The 6,433-nt window shown below is 43.4% G+C and overlaps 1 long non-coding RNA gene across 1 annotated transcript; it reads left to right on the plus strand.

The window, feature by feature from the left end:
- The first annotated feature begins 939 nt into the window (after nucleotides 1-939).
- Nucleotides 940-5,387, plus strand: LOC132326269 (uncharacterized). The gene is made up of 2 exons (XR_009486197.1): nucleotides 940-4,764; nucleotides 5,086-5,387. It is a non-coding gene; the product is annotated as an uncharacterized LOC132326269 (long non-coding RNA).
- The last annotated feature ends 1,046 nt before the right edge of the window (nucleotides 5,388-6,433 follow it).

Genomic DNA, 6,433 nt, shown 5'->3' on the forward strand with positions numbered 1-6,433 from the left:
CTGTCTACATTTTTACCCCACTGCAGGACTGGGAAAGGAGCCAGCAGTACTCACTTTGTTCCAGGTCAACAGAGAATTCACTGGCAAGCAACCTCCAACAGGAACCACGAGATATTGAATTGTACGTGACAGATATAGAGTCTCTCCAAAGTGTAATTTCTGATGTACGGTAGATGGAGGTTCCTGCCAATCTTTTGGGTTCTACTTGATTCTGTTTGGAGAATTCTGACTTGAAACATAGTCTGGAACAGAAGTAACAACAACAAAAACAACAACAACAAAAAAACACCAAAACAAAACCAAACAAACAAACAAAAAAACCAAACCAAAAAAACCCCGAAAACCAAACCAACTTAAAACCAGTAAAATCCAGGAGAAACATTTCCTCTCTGTCAGGAAGTCATTATTAAATGTTTCTTACATTATGGATTGTGAAACACTGAAATGCTTGCAGTACATAAAAGCTCTTGCTCTTGATTGTGTTTCTGGGCTGGGATGTTGCTAAATCAGAACAAGGGGTTATTTAAATTTCTTCAATTATATGTTCTGTTGGTAGCCCTTTGTGCTCTGTGAATTGACCAGCTGCATGTTTTTCTGGTTCTGTTCCCTCTAGTGAACCACTAAGAAGTTTGGTTAGTCCTCCAAATTGGGAGGATGACAATGCAGAGGTGAGGATCCACATATTGTTGTAATTTCTGGTTTGTGGGAGGGAAAGGGGCTAAAGGGGAACTGCACAACTCAGATGTTTGAGGTGGGATGCTACGGGCAGCAGGCTGGAAGCACAGCCCTTGCTGGGAAGCTCCAATTTGCCCATCCCTCCAAGCTCTTCCTTGGTGGTATCCAAAGAGAGAGAAGTCCCTTCCAGGATGACCCTGGCAGATCTGTGTGTCCTTTGTAGTTCTAGCGTTGAGTGACATATTGCACATACTCCAAGTCCAGTTTCCTGGGTGCCAATAGAGCAGCAAACTGGAATTCTTTACTCCCAAATTTCTGTTGTGACTTCCTTTCTTCAGCAGCTGTACAGCTAACATGAAGTGTTAAGGTTCTCATAGCAGAATTTGCCAGTTTTGGGGAGAACAAGGGAAAGAAACAGCTCCAGGTCAAATCTAAATAGGGAACAGGAACAGGGGACCAGGGAGGAGGGTGTTCAGGGGGTTCCTAAGCTGCCTCTATTTCTACCCTGTTGCAGCAATGAGAGCAGAATCAGCAGCACCCACTTCTTTGTTATTCAGGGCAGCAGCTCTTTGTGCTACTGCTTTGAATGCTCTTAACCAAACATAGAGGGTGATACCCTACCCTTCCCCAACTCCCCTGCTGTAACTGCTTTCTGAGCTGAGGTTTGAGGGCAGCACCAGGGGGGATCACCAAATCTAATTGTATCTTCCTTTTCTCTCCCTTCCCATGTGCATCGATTGAAGTTTCCTGAAGGTGAGGTGATGTTTTACAGTTGGTAATGGACTTTTATCTAAAATGTGATAGTTATTTTTGTTGTTCTTTTCCAAGAAAGTCGAGCAGCAGGGATTGAAACTTCTTTTCAGCAAAAGGCAAAGCACAGGGCTAAAGCCTCTGGCCTGTGTCTTAGAGAATGGATGCGATGTGTGTGTGATGGCCTCTGTCAGTCCCAGTGGGAAATCCCTGCAAGAAAAGTGGTAGCTGAACACTTATGCAGAAGGAACTTTAATGTGGTAATGCCTCCTGCAATTTTAATTGATTAGCGATTGGTTAGTGTGACATGGACCCTGGAGTTGCAGAGGTCATCGTTGCCTGGGGTTTCTGAGAGTTAAGGAGCAAACAGCAGTTCTTGACCCTTTGGCTGTTACAGACCAGGCCATTAGAAATGGTTCTCCCAGTAACTTGGTCAATGTGTGGTCCACAAAAATTGGATTTGTTACTGGGGTGCAACAGGTAAATGATGAGCCACTTGAGAGAGACATTGGATGCTGGTTTCAGTGTTTCACCAGTCTGGGCGCTCAGTGGTATTTCACAAATCAGACACACCCACTTCCAAAAGAACTTCTATTATTTATAAATTTAAACCAAGAAAGAAATTAGCATTAAGTGGTTGCAAGTGACATGGTTATCTTCTTAGCCAGTATTTTGTCTTCTTTTGGTTAGTGATTGTCTCTCTTCTCACTGTAATTAGTCCACTGAGTGCATTGCTCAGTCTGCCTCTTCTTTTGGGCTGGGGAGGTTCTTGAGTTGCCGCTCCACGAGTCGGTGGTCGCAATCTCCCCCTGCAGGAATTACTTTTTACCAGTCAGAGCTGATTTCAGGACAGTTGGGTTTCTTAGTTCCTTATCCTGGGAGTTGTTCCAGATTTCCATGGGGCCCCTCAATTCTGCATTCTTTGCATTCTTTGTGTCCACTCTCAGTGGGCATCCTTCTCCCCAAACTTTGTTAAGCCTTCCCTGGGTCTGAGCTCCTTGAAGCATGTCAAGCCCTGAACCTTAACAAGGCAATTCTACCAACAAGGAATTTGTTTTTCTGCCCCATGGGCATCACTTAGATCTTGTTTGTGAGTTGTTGTCTATTTAATGGACCATATCTCCCAGTTGATTTGGCTTGAACATACATAAAGATCAAACATGAATACAAGCGGCATCCTTCCTTAAGAAATCTTTTACATATTCTGCATTTTGCATCACATATAACTCCATTCTTAAATTAGCTTAATTAAGGAGGAAGATAATGACAATTTTCTAAGGGCATACTGCTTCAAGTAATTTTTAGTTTCCATGGACTGTCTTTGAGAATCTCAGGTCACCTTTTTTAGCTGTGTGTAGGCTGAACAGAGCAAAAATTTTGTGTTGTTTTGTAGCAGAGGAGCCACAATGTGTGGAAGGGTCCACTCTTAGAATTTGGGAAAGTAGCTTGTTTATGCTTGTTTTTAAACCAGCTGAATAGAGTCCATTTCAAATAGGAAGCATTGCTGACTATTTATATAACTCATTTCAAGGGTAGCTCCAGGGAGAGAGAGAATAAGAGATCTAATTTCTGAAAATTAAATTACAGTGTATGGACAGGAAAGCAGAAATGTTACACTGAACAGCCAGGAGCAGGTGGATGGCTCTGGTAATGGAACAGGAGCTCATGATGCACCTGTGGCTGACCCAGCCCCTGCAGAACAGGGAGCAGCAGAGGAGGACACTGCACAATCGGAGTATGTATGGCTCATGCCCTACCAAACACAGAGTTCTGTGCCTTTCTTTCTTTCCTGTGTAGGACTAAGTTCTACAAGTATGCCTGGTTTATCTTTGAGGCCTTCCCATACTCTACTTATTTCCCTCTTTCTCCCATGTTGCATGACGATCAAATGATACCGTTTGCATTTTGGGAGAAAAAGGCAGCCCAGAGCAGATGTACAACTTTGCACAGAGCCTTAGAGATGAGGGTGGGGGTATGGCAAGGAAGGGGGGGGATTGGTCACAGGCCATGGCTCACTATTGCATTTGCTTTTCCTGACAAGCTCTGGTAGTGATGTTAGATGTGGAAATGAAATGTTATCACGTGGGCTTGGCATCATGGAACTGGCAGGCAGCAGCTGGGCAAATTCCAGTAGAAATTCCCTGCTGGAATGGTGCCAGCTGGTTGCCTTTCTCCTGGAGCTGGAGCCCTTCTTCCCAAGGTAGACTTGCACAGAGGCAGCTGTGGAGGTCATGCTTTTATGGCCAGTGCTGGGTGTCATAAGCCCTGATTTGTTTGCTTCTGTGGTGGAGATCTTGCAGTTCAGGTTGGGTAAAATCCTGCACAGTAAAATCCCCAAGCTGCAGAGAAACAGGAAAGCCCTGCTGTAGGAGCACTCCATCAGGATAAGAAAGATGCAAGTCATTAGACTGATTAAACCAGGTGCCTGTGTCACTAGGGAAGACAAAGAACATGAGAATTATGGTATAAGCTTTTCTAAAGTGTTTTTTTGGGGTGGGGGGAAAGACAGAGGTTTTAATATTACTGGTGTGCTTTGAGCCTTCTGGAAAGGCAATATAGGAGAGAACTTCAGTATGGAACTTTCAGGTGTCAGGCCTTAAAAATGCCACCTAAAGGGCTTCTACTATTCTAAACCATAATGCATTTTGCCAATGAATTTGTAGATGTTTAAGTTTTGGTTGTTAAGTCTGTTGGTGAACAAATGCCACCACCTGGTTAATATGAAAAAGGAATGTTTTGTTCCTTCAGTCTCAAGCTTCTCAGTTGCTGAGTGTAGCTGCTCTGTTTAGGTAAGGCTGAAAGAGCTCAGTGCTGCAGCATTTAAAATTGACCAAAGGCTCCTTCCCAGGGCAGGATGTTGCCAGAGCTGTTACTCTGTAATTTAGAACTGGATCCTGGAATGAATATTCTGGGGTGAAGCATTCCCAGAGGACAGCTGGATGCTGTAGTCACAAAGCTCTTACTGGTGACCTGCTGGAAGTCAAAGCTGCCACACAGCAACTGGCCAGTGCTAGAGACTGCTGTTACTTCAAATCCCAGAGCAGGGTGCCTGCCTGCACCTTTCTCCTGGTGAAAAGCAGGACACCCTTTCCCTCAAAGCAGGGAGGCCCCAAATCCTCATTAAATGCAGCACACAGAGACTTAAAGGCAGCAGGGTTCTTAGAGGAAATGTGTCATGGCTAGTCAGTGCAGTTGCATGATTACATGAGATTTTATGTATCAATAAGCATTGAAGTGTGGTGATCTTACCAGCTGCATGTTCTTTCTAGTTCTGTTTCCTCCAGTGCACAGCAAGGAGTTGTCATTAGGTGTCCAATTTGCATGGAATTTTACTCCGAGGTAAGGATCCACCAGCTGTTGTCCTTTCTGCTTTGTGGGAGGAGAAGGGCAGAAGGGGAGCTGCACAAGTCAGCTGGATGATGTGGGATGCTGTGGGCAGCTGGCTGGAGGCACAGCCCTTGCTGTGAAGCTCCACAAGTCACTTCTTGATGGTGAATGTTGAGGGAGAAGCCTTTGCCAAAATGGCACTGGCACATCTGTGGGTCCCTCATTCATTATTCCAACTGATTCCAGATGCTCTAAATAGAGCCTCTGGTGGCAATAGAGCAGCAAAATCAAATTCTTTCCTCCCAATACATGTTGTGATTTTCTTTCCTCCAGATTCTACAACATGGACAACAGCTTGTGGTGACCCTGTGTGGCCATGTCTTCTGCAGTAGATGCCTCCCTATTGCCCTGGAGACTACTCACAGGTGCCCAACCTGCAGGGTGGAACTTACTCCAGATCTGTATATTCCCATTTATATATGAGTGCTTCTGCTTCTCAGGACACACTCAGATGGATCTTGGACAATAGTCTTTATGTATATAGTTCTTCCTGTTTCTTTATGTATATAGTTCTTCCTGCACATAGTTTCATTTTTTGCTGAATTCAATTTAAATAAAGTTTTGAATAGTTGAAATATTGTCTGTCTGCTCTTCTCTGTTGGACTGTGCTGATAGGCAGAGATGTTGTCTAACAGGTGGAAATAAGGCTCTTGGTTGGAGCAGTCAGAAGCTCGTTCTTTTCCTCTCCCTCTAGTCATTGATTTGGGGGCAATGTGCTAAAGCCACAGGCTTTGTAGTTCTTGTGACCAGCGTGTGTTGTACGGGGAAAAAGAAACAGGGCCTGCTTGGGGTGAGAGGGATTCCATTTCTCAGGGCAGACTCTGGTGCTCACTTTGGTGAAAATGTCATGATTTCATTGCTCAGAGGATAGGAAGAGTAGCAGGTTGTGCATACATCCAAAGAAAGCAAGGTTCTTTGAGAATAACTGGTACATTAACAAACTGCTGCCTTGAGTGTTGTAAGGTTTCATTAGACTTAGAATCTGGAGGCTTTTGAAGGAAGGTGTTTTTGAATGCGTGTAGTTGGTTACTGACTTTGAGCTGTTGGCAGTACAACTGTGTTGTCGTTCCAGTTCCTTCAATTACAGCAGTATAATCCTAAGTTCCACTGAAGAGAAATGCAATTGTCCAGAGATACAATAACTGGGCATAAGAGAGGAAAGAAAATTATTCCGTTACACAAAAATAATAAAAAGAGGCAAAGGCAGATGTCAGGTAAAAAATGCAACAGTAAATTCATGGTGCCATGATACAGAAAACTCAGATGACCAAATTGAACTGAGGTCCTCTGTGTGTTAAAAGTTGGTCATCAGTGGGGGCATGTATCCTTTATTGTGGTTTTTAATTTTTGTCTTTAGTGTGTTATTTATCTGCTTCCTCAGTCATATCTCAAGAAGTCTTAATATTGCCATATGTAGGCAGAAGTCGTAATAAACAAGGTTCATTGTACCCCCTAATTTTTATGTGGCTTGATCTTAATAAAAAAATGAAAACATTAGTATTAGCCCGATAAAGTGATCTTTTGAATTTTGTTTTCAAGAAAAACTACTTGAGTTGTCCAAATTACTCAAAGAAAATCCTTCAACAGACACAAATAAAATAATTTACTTACAGGATGGCCA

This window comes from Haemorhous mexicanus, chromosome 4, assembly GCF_027477595.1.
Source record: "Haemorhous mexicanus isolate bHaeMex1 chromosome 4, bHaeMex1.pri, whole genome shotgun sequence".
Classification (NCBI taxonomy): Eukaryota; Metazoa; Chordata; class Aves; order Passeriformes; family Fringillidae; genus Haemorhous; species Haemorhous mexicanus.